Raw genomic sequence first — 21,436 nt, forward strand, 5'->3', positions numbered from 1 at the left:
AGGTGGTTGCCCGATATGGAGACAGAGAGGTCCAGGAAGGGGAGAGAGGTGTTAGAGATGGTCCAGGTAAATTTAAGGTTGGGGTGGAAGGTGTTAGTGAAGTGTATGAACTGTTCGAGCTCCTCGTAGGAGCACGAGGCGGCGCCGATACAGTCATCAATGTAACGGAGGAAGAGGTGGGGTTTAGGGCCGGTGTAGGTACGGAAGAGGGATTGTTCCACGTAACCTACAAAGAGGCAGGCGTAGCTTGGGCCCAGTAGGTCTCTGCTCAAATGCCTGCGAAATCTCTATGGCCAACTGTCATAAAATCTGGGTCATTTTAATTTGATAATGAGAAGAGACGTTCAACATTATGGATTTGGTATCCATAGTTACGTGGAAGAAGTGGACTGTTCTTTGTGGAACTCTTATTTAAAATTTCTTTCAAATAATAATAGCTGTAAATGATCTATTATACTGGCTTTCAATTCATACAATAGATGTGGATGATCTGTTCTGTTGGTTTTCAATTCATACGGGTGGTGACAGTAGTAAAGTCAGCATATAAGGATATTTCAGAGAAGGCAAGAAACAAACATAAATTGTTATGACATTGTAAGAGTTTCTGGAAAAGCATACCAATGATTGAGTTTCAGAACTGCTACAATTTGAAAGCTCCTTGTAGTTATGGTATTTGAAGAATTTAGTACAGAAGTGAACTTCAGCCTACGGATTATAGAAATATCAATTCGCTGTGCAGTATTTCCAAAGCTAAGACTAAAAATCTTGACATTTTTAGGGGAATTGAGTGTTTCATGTTGGAATGTTAGCACATTGGAATTAATATCCATTCTGTCGATTTATAGATGAAGTGTTTAACAGGAGTCGATATTACCTTTCGTTATAACAAATTATTGACATGGGGGATGAAAATGCCAAATACTAAAAACCCATGCTCAAATAATGAATTGAATAAAATTACTCAGCCATGGAATTAATATGTAGGTTTCCCTAAATGCACTCTTAAACTGTTTAGTTCTAATTTTAAGATTATACTTGATTCTTTGACTGGTCTAGAAATTCAATTACACCAAGGAACAGGCAAACCATGTGTGTTTATATGCACTGGAAATGCAACACTCAGCATCAAAAGAGGCATCCAGTGACCAGACCAGAAACAGGCACATGCAAAGCCTATGTGAAACCCCATTTGCAAAATAGGCCAACTCTTAAAGCAACCATGACATGTTGGTTATACTCAAGAAAATTAAGTTTGCAGCACCAGAGTGAATAACCAATAATACTTGAAAATGAGTGTATTGCTCATACTGGAGCATGTTTTGAGGTGTACAAGGTAAGTCAGATCAGTTTGCAGTATTCGCAAGTTGCACTGGTTCTTCCTTATAAAGAGGACAAACCAGTAATCCCTAAAGAACGCAGGCCACTATCAAAATAGTAATGTGTTAAAAAGCATAGATCTAAATGTGGAGCTGGGAGGTGCATGGCTGTCTCTCTTGGATGCACATTAAAACTATGAAATACTATTCAGCTATTAACTACCCACTCTCACAATTGTTGCCTCTCTCCCTCATGATTCCTATTTGCATCATGATCACTTCCTCCTCTCATTCTAGCAGGTTCCAAATGTTCAACTTACATGCAATTGTCATTCCTTTCATTTCTAATTTATCATCTTCTTTCTCCCAGTTGTTTGCCTCCTACTTATTTAGTTACCTTTATCTTCTTATAGCCTGTTTAATGTAGATCCCTTCCCCGGTCGCTATCCTCCAGTTCAGTTGTTTGTGCTCTATTTCCGCAATCTATCTGAAGGCCACTGTCAACAAAGTAATAGACTGAGATTCAAGTGCTCTTATCAAGTGGTGTACTGTTGTGAAGTTGGGTGGAGTACTTGTGGATTGGGAGGCAGGAAGTTAGAATTTGGTGTTTGTAAAATGCTCAAGGGGAAAGCAGTGTGTGGTCCCTTTAAAAGACTATGTGCTTTTTCTATGCTTGGAGATTCAAAAAAGGATGTCTGCGGGCAGTAGCTTGTAAGTTTGCACCTGAATTGAAACATTTGTATCAAAAAGCCAAGCAGCAGTTTTGTTTTGTTATCAAGGCAATGAGTGTTGATTTTAGCCAATCAATTTGAATCAGGCACTTAGGATACCAAAACCAATTAAATTTAAATTTGATGGATTTGACAATATAGGACCAATCCTATTTTAAGAAATTGATATCTTAATAAGGGTATAAAAGGAGACAGGAGTAGGAAACTCATAAGAGATACTTACCATCTAAGGCAGTTAACAGCTCTTAGCTCACTGGAGAGAATTGCTGACTTTCATAGTTTTCTCTAAGTTTCAGAGAAAGTGCCATCCAAATCAAAGTTACCTATGGCACAACTATTTAATATTTCTGACAGGACATATAATGGAGAAGGTGTTCCTGACAGAATATTCAATGGACATGGCACAGAACATTCTGGAAGACAAGTAAACTGTAATTTCAAGAGACTAAAATCTGTGTTTTGTTTTTAAATTTTATATATAATTGGGACTTGTAATTATTGGAACAGCATACCATTAGAATCTTGTTTTATTTGGGAATAGTTAGTTGTTAGAAGGGGTCTGTTTGGTTTGTTAATAGTTCAGTTAATTTGTTCACTTTAGAGTTACATAAATAAATTGTTACTTGTTGATTGTAAAGTGAGTGTCAGAAATTTATGTTATTTAGCCATTAGAAGTTGCTGAAAGACAGGTTCCACCACTTTTCACACTCCTTATTAACAGATTATAGGATGAGGTCCTCTTCTGTGTGTGTTTTATAGTTTTAGTTCTCGGAGGCAGGGGGATCAACCTCTGCTCTATAACATGTACCCCAAGATGATCTGTGAACATGTGTAACTTCACATGATGTAAGTGATGCAGGATGCTGAATATTGGGTGGGCCTTATCATTAGCTTTTTCTAATGATCAATCTTACCAATTTCTAGACAATTCTGTCTGTAAGTACCTCATTGAATCCTATTTGAAATGCAACCACTACTTCAATTTGTTAACATGATGACTTTCTAGACTTGCAGGTAATGTCCCCCATGCTAATGCAACCTTTTCTCACAATTTAATCCTTTAGCTCTGTATCATTCTGATGAATCTCCATTCCAAGGCCATTTTCTGTTTTCTAAGATTCAGTACCATAGTGATATCACTAGTCCTTTGAGTATTTCCTATATTTATTGTAAAGGCTAGATTTTGTTTTAAATAGGAAAGGTTTTCATGAAAATCTTACCGGCAAGTTTTTTTTTTGTTTGTATTTTGCAAAACTATGGAACAAGAGAAAACAATCTGATCTAACAATCAGTTCAATTTCTTTTAACAGGTCAGCTTAGCTTTACCTTGAAACTTATACAATCCACTAAGTCTAAAAGAGTTTGCCAATTATACAGAAGTATTTAGCTCTCAGTAAATTCTCCACAACCCCTAAAGATTATGAAACATTGAAGATTAGGCCAACTGAAAAACAGACTCTTGTCCACTATCCAGTTGCTTTGCACGGATGACTCATCCATGATACCTATTGCACAAAAGGCCCAAAGTTCTATAAAGATTCTATTGTCACTATTTTTATATATATATATATATAACCTTCAAATTCATTCATGAACAAATATTGGGTTTGTTTTAAAATTTATAGTTGACAAAACGAGCTGTTTCTCTTACAAGTATTTTCATTATATTCAGTACTTTTGGGATAAAGCGGAGGGAGAATTCCAAATTTGTAGCCCAAGACTCAGCACATTTCTTTTCGGTGGTCTCCAGTATGATAATCACAGTCTAAATTAGATAAGCCGCTTACATCTACATTATTATCCCTGACAGTAATCATTTTAAGCACCTGGATCACACACTTCTCAATCTGTTTTACTTCAACCAAAACAAGTTCAATGCACTGAGACATTCTTAAAGCTGAGCACTAAGCTCTGGAATTATCCTAGTTGTTTCTTTCTCTTCACTTTTCAATGCATAAAATTTAATTTAAGTGGGGGGAGAAATTTGTATGTAATCCAACTTATCTCAATTCCCTGAGAGCAGGCAGTGCTGCAGGCCGTGACTAGTGCAGTTCATGTGATATTCTTAAATAAGATCAATGAAGAACAGCATATAGACTGAATAGGTCGTGGCCTATGGCAGACACTGCTGCCAGAGAATCAAGCCAAGTCTGCTGTTATAATCCTTGTGGAGACAGGCGACTTTTACAGAGAGATTTGAATTCACAATGATGGACTCAAAACAACAAAATTCCTCATTTTATGACTTGTTCTGTAACAAACAACTAAAATCAACATCCGCTACTCATGAATTGGTAGGCAACTAATACACTAAAGTACAGAAAAAAATCTCCTCTTAATTTCTCAATGTGGCCAAAGCCCCACATGTCATTTATGTTACAACACACTTTACACAGAATTGTAATTGTAATCTTTATGAGACCCAGTCCAAAGTTACTCCCAGCTTCCTAGCGGCTCACATCACTCCACGTTGCTGAGTCATAATACTAGAGTAAGTTAACATTGACAGGATGCAGACCTGGGCAGAGAAGTGGCAGATGGAATTCAACCCAGAAAAGTGTGAAGTGATTCATTTTGGAAGGTCAAATTTGAATGCAGAATACGGGGTTAATGGCAGGATTCTTGGCAGTGTGGAGGAACAGAGGGATCTTGGGGTCCATGTCCATAGATAGCTCAAAGTTGCTACCCAAGTTGATAGGGTTGTTAAGAAGGCGTATGGTGTGTTGGCTTTCATTGGCAGGGGAATTGAGTTTAAGAGCCGCAAGGTTATGCTGCAGCTCTATAAAACCCTGGTTAGACCACACTTGGAATATTGTGTTCAGTTTTGGTTGCCTCATTATAGGAAGAATATGGAAGCTTTAGAGAGGGTGCAGAGGAGATTTACCAGGATTCTGCCTGGACTGGAGGGCAGGTCTTATGAGGTAAGGTTGAGGGAGCTAGGGCTTTTCTCATTGGAGCGAAGAAGGATGAGAGGTGTACAAGATGGTGAGAGGCAAAGATAGAGTGGATACCCAGAGACTTTCTCCCAGGGTGGAAATGACTATTATGAGGGGGCATAATTTTAAGGTGATTGGAGGAGGGTATGGGGGAGATGTCAGAGGTACATTCTTTACGCAGAGATTGGTGGGTGTGTCAAATGTACTGCCAGTGGTGGTAGTGGAGTCAGATACACTAAACGACTCTTGGGTAGGCACATGGATAATAGTAAAATGTAGGGTATGCAGGGTAGTTTGATCTTAGGATTATAGGTCAGCACAACATCATGGGCCAAAGGGCTTGTATTGTGCTGTATCGTTCTATGTTATATGTAATTGTTTACCTCAGTTTCTTTTTTGGGAATTCCTGAACTATTTTTTTGCGTCAAATCTCACGGAAGCCTCAACAGCCAATGTCTTTAAATTTGCACAGGTCCCATTTCTGCAACCAGAGAAGAAGCTTCCACCAATGCTCTATCTGGTGGCTAACAGAAAATAACATTTTTTCCTTGGTGTTCACAACAGCTGCTCTTTCTCACTCTTTCTCTCTGGTCCAGTTTTCTGAATATGAAATTTTGATGACTATGTCTGCCCCCATGAAAGCCAGCTCCTCCTTGCGTCCAGGTGTGAAAGCTAACACTCAAACTTCAATAAGTCATGATACGTACCCTCATTCTAAAGCAACAAAATCACATGGGCATCAATAGTAGTGAGAGATCACATATCCCTTTCTTTTGCTCTCTTTTTGCTTTGAATTAAAGAGTTTAACTAAACCTTTTTTTATAGTGCCTTTTATTCATAATAATGCATGTCTTCCTCATGAGTCATAAAGTTGGATTATACTGGACATGTATTTAAGCATGAAAAGAGTACCTCAGGGTTAGATAATGATGGACAATATCTAGTCACTATTCCAAGCTGGAAGTGCACAGCTTGCCAAATTAGACTGAACTCCCCCTTAGCACCCAAAGCATTATATAGTATTCTAAAATCTAATTATCAGATTAAAATAACGATTCTGTACTACTTGCACCACCCATTTCATGACCGGATAAAATTGCTCAGCAATCAGTCAGTAAGGGCTCCATGGGAATGCTGTTTCAAATATTGATGCCCTCCACAATTTAGTTTGCTGGTTTATCCCTTTAGTTTGCTGGTCAACTTCTTGGTCCTTTCTTTCGACTTCTACCACTGACTGGAGACCTTTTGGAACATATTTGCTGTGGTGATGTAACATTGACCTGAAATATTCACCCTGTTTCTCTCTCCTCGGATTTTGTCTGATCGACTGAATACTTCCAACTCTGAATGAATGTTTATATTTCAGATTTCCAGCAAGTGTATTATCTAGCTTTCAGAATATTTGGCAAATTTTCAACTTTGCAACAATTCATTTTATTGACATCTGTTGGGTCTATCTTTGGTGGAGGCAGAGCAGCAAAGAAGCCAGAAGACCACAGGAGCAACATTGAGAAAGTGGAGGAGGAGGAGGGTGCCTTACAAGTCTTCAGGGAACATTGGTTTGGTTGAAATGGTTAACAATGTGCCTCCACTTTAATGGCAAGACTATAAGTGAGTTCTATCACATCCAGCAAAACCACAGGAGCCACGGGGCTTGGATTGTGCTGCCTATAGCCTATAGCTGACAGTTGTTGTGGCCCTTAACAGTTAGACCATGAATATATAAGTGAATTCTGATCAGGAGTAGGTCACTTGGCCCACCCAGCTTTCTCCATAAATAAATAAGATCATAGCTGATCTGATACTCAACATTCCTGCTGACCTCTGATAACTTTTGACTCTTCTGTTCATCAGGAACCTATTTATCTCAGCCTTAAAAGATATTCAAAGACAGTACTTCCACTACCTTTCAAGGAAGAGAATTCCAAAGAGACACAGCCTTCAGAGGAAAAAAAAACTCCACCTAATCTCCGATGTCTATGGGTGGCACCTTATTTTTAAACAGTGATTCTTAGTTCTAGATTTTCTCACAGGAAGAAACATCCTCTCCATATTCATCCTGTCAAGATCCCTCAGGATATGAAATCTTACTATCAAGTTGCCTCTTATTGTGCCAAACTGCAGTGGTACGGGCCTAGCCTGGCCAAACTATTGTCAGAAGGCAGCCCAACCAGTCTAGGTATTACTCTATTAAAGGTAAGATAAAGTTACCAAAGTCTTAGGGCTGTTCTCTCATTAGAGGGAAATGACTGGTGGTAGTTCAAACTGAGGGTCACTATGCCTAAGGCAAGGAAAGTCCTTCATTGAAACCTCAGCTTGTACAGCAAATGAACCTACACTATTGTCCTTACTCTGCGTTGCAAACCAGTTATCCAGCCAACTGAGCTAACTGATCACCATCTGAGTCATCTCTGAATTGCTTCCAGCATATTTACATCTGTCCTTCAATAAGAAGACCAATACAATACATAGTACTCCAGATATGGCCTCGCCAATGTCCTGTATAGCTGAAGCAAAACCTATTTACTTTTGCATTCAATTCCCATCATAATAAACAATAACATCTTATTTACTTTACTAATGATTTACTGTACTTTTGTGATTCATGTACTAGGACACCAGGTCCATCTACAATTCTGCAATTTTTCACTTGAGAACATATTTCTTTTTCTTTTTCAAGTCAATGCAGACAATTTCACATTTTCCAGCATTATACTCAAATTCCTTTGCCCAGTCACATAAGGTATCTATATTCCTCTGTCACCTACTTTCTGTTCTTTTTTCACAACACGCTTTCTTTATTTCATTTACATCAACAGCAATCAAAATCAAAAGAACTTTAGATCTTGTAAATAAGAAAAACAAATAGAAACTTCTGAAAAATCTCAGCAGGTCTGGCAGCATCTGTGAAGAGAAATCACAGTTATCGTTTTGGATCTGGTGACCCTTCCTCCGAACTGATGGGAGCTTCCTATCTTGACTCGGTCTTTTCTCCCCTGGTCTAGTCCCTACCCGCTTATGTCCGCAATTTCTCTGTGCTTTATGCCAGTTTCGGAATTTCCAGTTTGCAGGCTCCAGTCATTTCCTCTTTACCCTGGACATGCAACCACTTCACATGTCCAACCCCCACCAGGAATGGTCTCAGGGCTCTCTGCTTCTTCCTAGAGCAAAGGCCTGAACCGTCCCCACCCACCACCACCCTCCTCCACTTGGCCGAGCTCATCCTCACCCTGAACAATTTCTCTTCTAACTCCTTTCATTTTCTTCAGGTCAGACGGGAGGCTATGGGTATCTGCATGGGCCCTAGTTATTCCTATCTCTTCATGGTGTGTGGAACATTCCTGGTTCCAGTGCTATTCCCTCTCTCGTCTGGAATTGGAAAAGTTCATTGTGTTTTGCTTCTAATTTCCACACCTCCCTCGTTTTCACCTGGTCTATATCTGACTCCTCCTTTCCCTTCCTCGGCATTTCTGTTTTCACTTATGGGGCTAGACTGGCCACTAATATCCACTATAAACCCACCAATTCCCACAGCTACCTGGACTATATATCCTCATACCCTGTTTCCAGTTAAAGATCCATTCCATTCTCTCAGTTCCTCTGTATCCATTACTTATGTTCCGATGAGGCCAACTTCGACAAAGGAGCCTTCGAAATGTCCACCTTCTTCCTCAACCAAAGATTTCCCAGCACCATTATTGACAGTGCCCTACCTGCATTAGACCCATCTCCTGTACTTCTGCCCTCACTCCCCACCCCCAATCCCACAACAGTGATAGTGTTCCCATGTCCTTGCCTACCATCCCACCAGCATCCGCATCCAGAAGACCATCAGGCACCATTTCTGCCACCTCCAGTGAGATGCCGCTACCACCAGGTACATATTCCTTTCCCCTCCCATGTCCAACTTCTGTAGAGACCGTTCCCTCTGGGAGACCCTGGTCCACTCTTCCTTCATCCCCAATACCCCCTAACACTCCATGGCACCTTCCCCCTCAACGGGCGAAGGTGTAAAACCTACCCATTTACCTCCTCCCTCCTCAGTATCCAAGAGCCCGAACATACCTTCCAGGTGAAGCAGCACTTTACCTGCGCTTCACGCTATCTGGTCTATTGCATTCGCTGTTCACAATGTTGTCTCCTCTACATTTGGGGAAACAAATGTAGACTGGGTGACCACTTCGCAGAACATCTATGTTCTAGCTGCAGAAAAACCCTGAGCTTCCAGTTGCCTGTCCCTTTAACACCTCACCCTGTTCCCTGGCTAACATTTGACTCAGGCTTGCTGCAGTGTTCCAGCGAAGCTCAGCACAAGCTAGAAAAACAATACCTCGTTTTCCACTTGGGGACCCTGAAGCCCTCTGGACTCAATATTGAGTTCAATAATTTTAGGGCCTAAACTCTCCTATGTCCTAGCCCCCAACCCCACACAGCAGGCCTTGTTATCACACAGTCTGCCTTACACACTACCTATTGTTAGTTACTAACAATCCCCATTAACTAATACTCACCCTCCCAGCCAGATTGTTGTCAACTCCTTTGTCTATCCAACTGCTCCTCTCTATCTTTAGGCTCTATCCCCACCTATCATTCACCCCTCCCCCCACCCTATCATCTGCGTATAAAGTGACATTTTCCTAGCTACCATTTGTTTTGAGGAAAGGTCACCAGACCCGAAATGTTAATTCTGATTTGCCTTCACAGATGCTGCCAGACCTGCTGAGCATTTCCAGCAATCTCTCTATTTGTGTTTCCACAGCAATGAAACCTTCCTGCCCTTCATCTGAGACATTTGTATAAATTGTAAAAGTTGAAGGCCCAGCACTGGCACCTGTCAGGCAGCCAATCGGAAGATGATCCATTTATGCCTATTTTCTGCTTGCTGTTAGCTAGCCAGTCTTCCATACATGCAAATATGTTACCCCTACGTTAATAAGATACAATGGATTACTGTTAGGATATTTGGACCCTTTGTCTGGAAACCTGGAAGTTACCTGTGCAATGACTTAGGCGATGCTGTGATCCAAATCACTTGTTGCTCACCGAATCAACAGAAGGGAATGTACCCACAATGTCCAGGATTGATACAGAAATATTGGCATTTTTCATGACTGTGGATAAAAACTCAATGTGGAAGCCAAGTTTACACCTAGCTGAAGTTTCTAATTTGCAAGCTGTAGAGCTGGAACATACAGTATTTTATTGTTTGTGTCATCAGAGGCAGTGCAACTTCTTTCAAATGGGTATCTATCAAAATGAATAACTATCGCCCTTCAAATTCTGAAAAATCAATGTACAGACTTTGTAACTCTCCAGTTGGCCATTTATATGGCTGTGAAGGTACAGATGGAGGATTATTGTCCGAAACTTCACATACTCAACATTGTTTAATTGCGTCTATGTCCTTATCTAACCCTGGGTACAAAACTCATCCCCAAATCATCTGTATCTTTCCAGAATTTCAACTCTGGCTGTGCACATGACTCAACCTTTATCAGCTGACAACACATTTATACTGATCAAAAATGGCCTGATGTCCAAATCCAGGATCTGTTTGTCCACCAATTTAGTCATGTAGTTAGGTAAATATAGTCATATAGTCATATATAGTTTGATAATAGCGGCATCCCTAGGAGTTGTTCGGCCAAAGTCATCTGCTGTATCTGCTGTACCCGGTGTGGCTTCCTCTACATCGGGGAAACCAAGCGGAGACTCGGGGACCGCTTTGCAGAACACTTACGCTCGGTTCGCAACAAACAACTGCACCTCCCAGTCGCGAACCATTTCAACTCCCCCTCCCATTCCTCAGACGACATGTCCATCCTGGGCCTCCTGCAGTGCCACAACGATGCCACCCGAAGGTTGCAGGAACAGCAGCTCATATTCCGCTTGGGAACCCTGCAGCCCAATGGTATCAATGTGGATTTCACAAGTTTCAAAATCTCCCCTCCCCCCACCGCATCCCAAAACCAGTCCAACTCGTCCCTGCCTCCCTAACCTGTTCTTCCTCCCACCTATCCCCTCCTCCCACCTCAAGCCGCACCTCCATCTCCTACCGACCAACCTCATCCCGCCCCCTTGACCTGTCCGTCCTCCCTGGACTGACCTATCCCCTTCCTAACTCCCTACCTACACTCACCTTTCCTGGCCCCATCCCCGCCTCTTCAGCCTCTCTGCTCCTATGATGCTGCTTGGCCTGCTGTGTTCATCCAGCCCTGCACCTTGTTGTCTCGGATTCTCCAGCATCTGCAGTTCCTACTATCTCTAACTTGCTATCCTGTCTCATTCTCCAAGGACTTCCTCATTATTCAACTTATTTTGAGGGACATAAAAATCCATATCATCTGGATTTGATTCCTCACTCTGAGTGGCAGTAACTAATACGTGTTTCTCCGGTTCCCTTTCCCTGTCATAGTAAGGTTTCAGCATGTTCACATGACATACCTGATAAAGTTTTTTTCCTAGATAGTAGGAACTGCAGATGCTGGAGAATCTGACATAACAAGGTGTAGAGCTGGATGAACTCAGCAGCCCAAGCAGCATCATAGGAGCAGGAAGGCTGAGATAGTGGTAATCTTTGGAATAAATGGAGAGAGATTAAGCCTGTAGGGGTGTTGTTATAACAGAAAACAGGCAACTCCTCCACAAACTTTTTTGATTTGACATTCTGTCATAGAAGTGCCTCCAGAAAACTGGTAGGCACATCCATTATGGTTAGCAAACACTGGTTTCCACTTTTGGTTTTAGGGTGGGGACCTACTCAATCAATCACAACTCTGTGGAAGGTTCTTCAAATCCTGGAATTGGCATGAAAGGTACTGTTTTTACTACTGCCTGTGGTTTTCCCACCATTTTACACATATGACAGGTACGGCAAAATTCAGCCACATCCTTATACAATCCAGGCCAACAGAAACACTTCCTCACTTCTGGATGACCTCCTACAAGTACGTATTGTGCTACCCACAACACTTCCTGTCTGTATACTATCGGCAACACAATCTGGTGAACTTCCGCCCATTTCTCCTCTGCACTAACCTGCTGCGGTATCTATTGTCGTCTTAGGATTCTATCCTTAAGGTAATAACATTCGGGAATACATTCTTATTCCTTTTCCAAGTGGGGTTTGCGATATAAACCTTTTGTCTCATCTTTTTTGTTGTAACTACATTAAACTTTCAGAACTAAACACCCCTGCCTGATCCTCTACCTGTTTAGGTTTTTCTTTTACCATTTCATCAAACAGGGAGTCAGCTAACTGGACCTCAACTCCTTCATCTCTCTCTTTGGTTTTGACTTCTTGCTGTAATTTATGACTGGGGGATCTTGTTACCACATATCCCCGAAAAATTCCAGGGAATTTTTCTTCCAACTGCTCAGTTCCCTGGTTTTCCTTTGGCTTCTCCATTACAAGGGGTGTGACTCCCACCTTCGATCCTGCTAGGTTATTTCCAAGAACAAACCATATTCCTGGAATAGACACTCTTGCAATCACTCCCACTGTCACTTCCCCAGTCTTGATTGGACTTTCCAGCCTTATTTTACACAGCGGAACATTAAATCTCTCTTCATTTATTCCAAAGATTACCACTATCTCAGTGATATATCAGAAGGGAGTGCAAATATTTTCATCTCTTACTATTACAGACTGGTTAGCTCATGTATCTCTCAATATTTTAACTTCTTTACCTTCTCCCCCTGTCTTTCCTGAGTAAACCTTACCCACAGAGGTGAGGTCTTTGTAGAGATCAGGCACCATCTCACTATCCAGCCCATGACTAGGCTGTGCACTCTCCTGCAGTTCCTCAACCTTTTTTTGGGATTTCCTTTACTACCTCAAATAATCCCACTGTTTTAGCTTCTTTTACCACATGTTTTTTTTCCCAGTGCCTTTCTTTAACAACCGGCACCGTGACTTTGTGTGCCCCCCCCAAGTGTGAAAACGCTTGAGGCCCTGCACCTTCTTTTCAACGTATTAGGTTTCTTTTCTCACCTGTGGTAAAATGTTCCCAGTGGGACCTATTTTTTGTTTTTCATTGAAGAATCTCCCTCTGTCTCAACTTCTATCCCTCACGGAGTGAAATTGCTGTAGATGTTAGTCTTCGATTTATGCACTAATGCGTATTCACCTGCCATCTCTGCAGCTCTTCTCACTGTTTTAACTTTCTGTTCCTCAACATGAGTTCTTATCATTTCTGGAAGTGAGTTTTTGAACTCCTCCAGCAGAATAATCTCTCTAAGATCTTCATATGTCTTTTCTATCTTTAATGCTCTCACCTATCTATCAAAGTTGCTGTATTTAATTCGTTCAAACTCAACATAAGTCTGACCTGGTTCCTTCCCTATATTTCTGAACCGTTCTCTATATGCTTCTAGTATCAATTCATAGGCACTCAAAATAGCCTGCTTCACTCCTTTATAGTCTCCTGACACCTCCCCTGACAGCACTGCAAACACCTCACTAGTCCTGCCCATCAACTTGTTCTGAATTAACATTACCCACATAGTCTCTGGCAAATTCATCTGCCAAGCCAATTTCTCAAAGGAAATGAAAAATGTTTCTAAATCATTTTCATCAAATTTTGGTAATGTTTGGACATATTTGTATATATCCCTACCGGGCTGTTGGCTACGATGAGTTTGCTCATCCTCACTTCTATCTTGTACTCTTCCTTCTGCCATTGGTTCCAACTTCACCTTTTCCAACTCGCACATTCCTTCCCTTTCTTCTGCCCTGGCTCTTCTTCCCTTTTTGTTATCTACTAAGTTCAGTTGTTTAATTTTCAATTTTTTTTCTAAGTTCTTGACGCTTGACTATATCTTGACTATATCCTTATCTAACTAAATGCTTGACTAACTCCTTTACCATGTCAGTTTTCCTCTTCTCCCTAATTAAACCCAAATCTAGCCTGCTTGCTAAATCTAAAAGTATATCCTTGTTCTGTCTTTCTAAACGTTCTTGGCAAATGTGGGAAGCATCTTTAACCTCTTTAGCAATGTAAAGAGCCATTTCCTTCACTTTTGATTTAACCAACAACAAGTAACCGAAATTAAGCAGATTTTTCTCACCTACATTTTATATAAAGATCTAGCACACTAATACCCAAATCTGTTTAAATCTGTCCAAATCCATTCAGATCTGTTCAGATGCCATACACGAGCAGGCCAGATCCCGGACGAGCCCCCAAGCTGTTACAGGGAAGGAGAGGTTAAATGAAAGAAAATCCCTGATATTCACTTTATAAGTTACAAATAACGGTTTATTTATTTAACCTTAACTGTGAATAAATTAACAGAACTACTAACAAACTGAACAATTCCTCCCCCCACCCCCCAACAGTCTCTCAAAGTCCACAAAGTGTGTCTTCCAGAATGTTTTGTCTTCACTGTCTCTCCAGTCATGAACGTCTTTCTTCTGCTATTCTCAAGTCATAAATGCCTTTCTTCAGTTGATCCTGCTGTCAGGTATGTTTCCTCTGTGAAGACTCTTAGCTAGAAGTGCCGTGGTACCTTTTATGGATAAAATGGCATCTTCTTAGAGAGCTTAGTGATTTCTTGTGAGAGTTAAGTGCTTATTTCTCAGATGGCGGTTCGCTCTCACTGATTTTCAAAAAGTCTGTCCTTATATACCTTGGATGACATATCAATTTTCTTACAATAGCATTTGTCCAAGGTTGTCAAAACCATTAGATTTAAATTCAATGGCTTTCAGTCACTAAGTTCTTGATTTAAATTCATTGGCTGATTCCAGCTCATTGCCAAACATCAAAACACGCCTAAGGTTTCCACTCACACAGCCAATTGATACGTTTCCATTTTAGAACTGGCATACAAACACTTTTTTTTTCTATATAAATCTCTAAGCTTAGAAAAGCACTTTATCTCTGAAAGAAACCGCACACTGTTCTCCCTTATCATTTTTTTTTAACAAACAAATTCTAGTTTCCTGCCTTCCAATTGCTGATTACTCTACACAACTTTGTAACACAAATGCCAGTCCTGATGTCAATTTGGAATGTCAAATGGTTGGGCTGCTTTTCAGAGGGTCAGGTGGACTCGATGGGCCAAATGGCCTGCTTCCACACTGTAGGGATTCTATGATTCTATAATTTATCTCATACTTTTAAGAGGGGAATTTAGTTTTTTACCCAGAATTAAGTGGAAATTCTACATTCAGTAAACATTTCTGAGGCACTTGAAAAATCTAATTTGAAAAACTAATCTTGAATTTTGGACTCAAAACATTAGGTTCAATGGGAACTGATCTATTCCTAAAAGTTTGAGGATGAGTTAGAATGCAGGGTCATGGTCAACATCTAAATACCCCACGTGACCCTCACACACCCACTTTTCACTATTCCATGTATTTTCAGGTAGGGTAGGACCATCTTCCAAATGCTGCATTACACAATATACTGACGCTTTGCCTTCTCTCTTGCAGGTAGTAAATTCCTTGTTATTGGAATTCAGACATGATGGGGGGCAATAGAAGAATGGAGGTAGGTTAGTGCAATATTGATCAAAGTATCAGGTACAGGCATGAGGAAGGATGATAATTGTAGGGTCATCAAATGAGGTGCTAAGGAGAGAATCAAAACACAAAAGGGGCAATTATGCTGTTGGGTGTATACTACGCGACCCCCAAAGAGTCAGGGAGAGGTAGTGGATCAAATATGTAATCAAATTTCAATGAAGCGCAAGAATAATAAAGCAGTAACAATCGGGGATTTTAACAATCTAAAAATTTAACTGGAATAACTTCATTGTGCAAAGTAGGGAGGAGCAAAATTCTATAATTAATTCCAAGATGATATATTTTAATCGATACACTGAAGGCCCGACAAAGGCTATTCGGAAATGTTTCCAGACAAATGGGAGGCATATCAGTAGTAGAGCATTTTGGACATAGTGACCATAGTTTAGTTAGATTTAAGACAGTTGTAGAAAATTATAAGAATGGTCCAGAAATGAAACTTCTGAACTAAAGAAAGGCTAAATTTATTAAGATATGATTTGGCCCAAGTGGACTGGAAGCAGCTACTTCCTGGTAAAACTGTGTGATAGGGGTACAGGATACATATGTCCACATAAGGACAAAGTTGTACCAGGATTGGAAAATTCTGGTTGTCAAGGGACATAAAGGTTAAGATGAAGAAGGAAAGATAAGGTTATGGCGGATGCTGTGGGCTTAATACAGCAGAGTTCCTAGACGAGTCTTAACAAGTAGTTCTGGGAGCTTAAGAGAAAATTAGGAAACCTAAGTGAGTGTATGAAAAACAAACATTGGTAGATGGAATAAAAGTAAACTGAAAGAAGTTTTAAATGTAAAAAGGGCAAGAGAATAATCAGGCAAAGAATAGTGCCAATTAGAGACAATAGAGGTAATCTGTATATAGACCTGGAAGATGTGGTCATAATCCCTCAATGGAAAAAAAAACAATGCAGCTATGGACATAAGGGAGGAGGACTGTGAAACAGAAGAATGTAACGGAAAGACGGAGAGAGGAGGTACTGGTAAGTTTATCAGACTTAAAAGTGGAAAATTTGTCAGCCTGCATGAGATGTATTCAAAGCTTTGAAGGAGGGCGAGGAGGAGTTATCAGAGCCTGTCAGTAATTTTCAAATTTTCTCTTGTCACAGAAGAGGTGCCAGATGACTGGAGGACTGCCAACATTGTCCCATTATTAAAAAAGAGAGGAAGGCTAGACCAGAAAATTACAGGCCAGTCAGCCTAAACTTAGTTGTGGGGAAGTTATATTAGGAAGCATTTTGAGTGATAGATTATATTTGCACTTGTGTAAACACTGATTGATCAAGAATAGTTAGCACGGATTTGTTTGAGGAAAGTCATATTTGTCAAATCTGTCAAAGTTTTTACAAGGCAAACAGGAGTAATGATGAGGATTATGTATTTGATGTGATCTACAGGGACTTTAGCAAAGCTTTTGATCATGTCCTTCATGGCAGACTGGTCAAGAAAGTATCCATAGATCCAAAACAAAGAGGCATGTCAGATCCCAAAATTGGCTGAGGGGCAGGGAGTAGAGGATGATAGTCAAGTGATGTTTCTGTGACAGGAAATCTGTTTCCAGTTGTGTTCCACAGGACTTAGTGTTGGTGCCCTGGCTGTTGGTAGTAAGCATCAATGATGGGAACTTAAATGTTAGGGATATGATCAAGAAGATAATGGATGACACAAAAAAATGGTAGGGTGGTAAATATTGAAGAAGATAGCTGTAACTAGTAGAAAGATATCAATGATAGTAGGAACTGCAGATGCTGGAGAATCTGAGATGACAAGGTGTAGAGCTGGATGAAGAAGGGTCTAGGCCTGAAACGTCAGCTTTTCTGCTCCTCTGATGCTGCTTGGCCTGCTGTGTTCATCCAGCTCTACACCTTGTCATCTCATGAAAGATATCAATGGACTGGTCAGGTGAGCAGAGCAGTGGCAAGTCTGGAAAGGTGTGACAGTACTTTGGGGAGGCCAACAAGGCAGGAGATTACATTATGAATAATTGGACTCTGAAAAGTACTGAGATCAGAAGGACCTAGGTGGGTATATCCACAGATCTCTACAAGTAGTGGGACAGGTAGTTAAGATAATGCAAAACAATACCTACCTTGATTAGCTGAAAGAAAGATTACAAGAGCAGGGAGGTTATGCTGCAAGTGTATAAAATGCTGGTTAGGCCATTAGTGGGGTACTGAATGTGGTTCTGGTCACCACATTATGATTAGGTAGATTTGATTGCACTAGAGAAGGTGGAGAAAAAATTTGCTAGGATGCTGCCTGGGCTGGAGGTTCTGAGATATGAGGAAAGATTATATAGCCCTGATTATTTTCTTAGTGGTCATGAAGTTTGAGGGGGGGTTCTGATAGAGTTACATAAGATTTGAAGGGCGTTGTGTTTTGAAGACTCTTTTCCATTAGTAGAAAGATCAACAACCAAGGTTTATAAATTTAAGGTAAGAGGTTGAATGTTATGAGGAGACTTGAGGAAACCAGAGGATTTCATCCAGAGAATAGTGAACGTCTGAAACTCTTTGCCTGCAAGAGTAGTTGAACCAGAAACTCTTGGAACACTGAGGCAGGATTTAAATATTCACTTGTGTTGCCATACCCTTCAGGGCTACTGGCCAATAGCTGAAAAATGGGATTACGATAATCAGATCTTTTTGACTGGCACAGATACAATGGGCCCAATGACCTCTTTCTGTGCTGTAAATGTTCCTGAGTCTACAATGAAAGAGAGCAGAACAGAGTTGGCAGGTGAGGAGAATACTTATGTTTCCTAAGCCATGCAGAGAAGGCGGTTCCTTGCATCATGCAATTTAGTGTGAAGGGCCTGACAGCATGTCACTGTAAACATGGGGGCTGAGGGCATCTCCCTGGCTGAGATTAAGTTTATGACAATAGACACTAAAAGCCATAAAGTCAGTGCTTTCACTGCTGTATTATCCGATCTCTGTAGGCAGTAATTAGGAAATTAACAAGTGAGTTCAAAAGGCGGTGTTAGCCATGATTTTCTCTCCTTACCTCAATACCAGGGCTCTTGTTGGGAGTGTAAATGTACATATGCCAGATAAGGGCCAAAGCAGGCTATTGCTGTCTGCAGCTGACTAATCAGCTGTTGTATGCTTTTGAGACTCTGCATTTGGCATTAGAGCACAATAGATGCTACGCAGGTGTACACAGTGAGCAGTCTGTAAGTGTAATATCCAATTTCAGCAATGGTAGCTAATTGCCAGTAGCAGATTGGACACTCGGTATGTATTACCTGTATTGCACTTTTCTGCTGAAGGGAAATTTGATGGGATGTGGAAGAAGCAGCCAAGTGCATTGCACCAAACTAAACTGACAGATTCTGAGGGATTGATAGTGCAGTGATGTGAGATTTTTGGAACTTCGACTATACAGGTCTAGTGAATGTCTATGCAGTGGAATGTACATTCAGTTCAAGACTGAGCCCTCTCTCCTCACACCTCCAACACAATGCCCCCTCCCCTACCCCCTACACTCATGTCCCCATGCCCCTCACCCTTAGCAGCATAATATAAAGGGACACTCGTTCAAATTACAGTGTTTTTAACATATTTCTGTTTTTGTAAAGTTTGTGAAGTATTGTGGAGTGTTCTTGCTGATTTGGTACTTTCATTCAGGACGAACAGAGGATTTATTCACTTGCACATCACTAGTCTACAACAGGTTGGAAATTACAGCTGCAGTATCTCTGATCTGAAACGCAAATAATAAGTAAAATAGTGACTACAAGGAGTGGAAGCTCCTTGCAGATGGAAAAGGAAGAGAAGATCAACATCCAGCAAAAGTTTTCAGAGAGTATTTCTTCTACATCTATCTCTCCAAGGTGCAATGCCTGAGCTGCCTCATATTCAACAAGGAGGCACTCACAATACTATGCTGCTTACTTCAATAGATCACTGCAGGCCTGGGATGTGCAGAGAATGGCCGTAAACTTGTATTAAATTTCAATGATATTTCATCATTCCAGATGGGCACAGACGGCATAATGAACACCTCCTAGTACGCTGTCCATCAGTACTTCTATAAGGTCACAGAGATAACAGATATGAAGAGGTGTGATTACATACTGTTCTCTCTAAGCAGATGGCTTTGTGAGGGTAGAGGGTTGTCAGTGATGCAAGAACCCATTGACTGTACACGTGAGCCTCCCATGTCAATGTGAGGAGGGGCAAGAACCATAGGGACTACTTCCCAATGATGTGCAGTTAGTGTGCAACCATGAATAGACATCAATGTTGGTCAATGCCTTCTATCCTGGCAGCAACATTGATCTCATCATCTTGAATCTGTCATCCATTCTCATTAACATTAGGCCAACATAGTGAACCGGAACATGATTAATATTAGACAAGGGATATTCTCCCTACACCTGGCTGATGGTTCTCCTCACCCCTCCAAAATGGTACTATGAGAGCAAAACAAGAAAATGATGCAAGATGTGCAGCTACAAGAAATACTGTGGCTGAGGTAATCAACATGCTGAAACATTAGGCTGAATCTTATGGTTTTTTGGCTAAGTCTGGGTTGTGCTGAGTTTGGGGGAGAGATTTTCACCATGAGACTAAGCAGGTTTTCTTGCCATATATTACCCATCTTATCAAGCTAATTGGTGTTTCAGCCTTTACTACAGGCATCATATCCCACGTTCTGTCGTTCCTGCAGCTCTCACCAGAGATCCCAGAACTGACCAGCATCCTTCATGCTAGTGCCATATTTATTTGGCAGTTGTGCACCCAGACAAACACTTTCAGTCAGGAGCTGCCCTGCATTATTACTGACATTTGCCCTGGACATGGCAGACAAGGGGAATTTGGTGGCTCACTTTAGAGCATGGTCCTTGAAGTTCAACATGGGACTTCCTCATTTCCCAGAAGCAGGACTGGATGCCACAACACCAGTCTATGCCACTGTGAGCCAAGGTTGCCACCTATCTTAGAGCCATCTCATCTGGAGGAATGTTCAGCATGGTAGGAAGAAGGTCAATATCCTTCTCCACTCCAGCAGCATAAGTGCCACTATATTCTCTCAATTCCTCACATTCACTGTCTCTGCTACTGGATCCACCTCCCATCAAGGTAGATGCTCTACCATTCTCACTAATGAATGCCCACTCTCACTCACCCACCCCCAGCCTGGACACCAGTAACCCTGCAGGTCATCTGTGCTGTCTACCCACTTGCTCCTGAAGGCATCCCACCTACAGCAACAGAAATAACTGTTTCACCCACTTTCTTCTCCTGTCACACCTTCCTCTTTCTCTCATTCCAGGAGGAAAACAGCTCACAATAGGGCAAAAAGACTCAAGATGGATCAGCTACACATTACAGAAACCTGAGGGGGAACTTAGGTTTATGATTTAGTTGCCATTATGGAGATATGGGTACAATGAGAACAAGATTGGAAATTGAGGATATTTAGTGTTTAGGAGGAAGAGGCATATGAAGAAAGAGGTGAGGCTGCCCTCATTATAAGGGATGAAATCAGTCAATTAGAAAGAAAGACCTTCTATCAAAGGGAAAATGCAGAATTAGTTTGGATGGAGTTACGATGCCATAAAGGGTAACCAACATTGCTGGAGCTGTTTATAGCCAGCAAACTGTATTCGTAATTTTTTGGCCTGGTATCAATCAGAAATGCATGTGACATGGATAATGGGTGACTTCAGTTTACACGTAACCTGGATTAAGCAAGTCAGAAGTAATGTTGTGGAAGAAAAAGTCCTGGAGTGTGTACACGATAAGCTTCTGAAGCTTTATGTTGAAGAACTAACTAAGGGCCAAGCTGTTTTGGATCTAGGAAATAGCAAGAACTGTGGATGCTGGAATCAGAGTCAATATAGCATGGAGCTGGAGGAACACAGCAAGTCAGGCAGCATCAGAGGTGCAAGAAAGTTGACATTTTCCTGATGAA

This window comes from Rhincodon typus, chromosome 13 (assembly GCF_021869965.1).
Source record: "Rhincodon typus isolate 14 chromosome 13, sRhiTyp1.1, whole genome shotgun sequence".
In the NCBI taxonomy this organism is placed as follows: Eukaryota; Metazoa; Chordata; class Chondrichthyes; order Orectolobiformes; family Rhincodontidae; genus Rhincodon; species Rhincodon typus.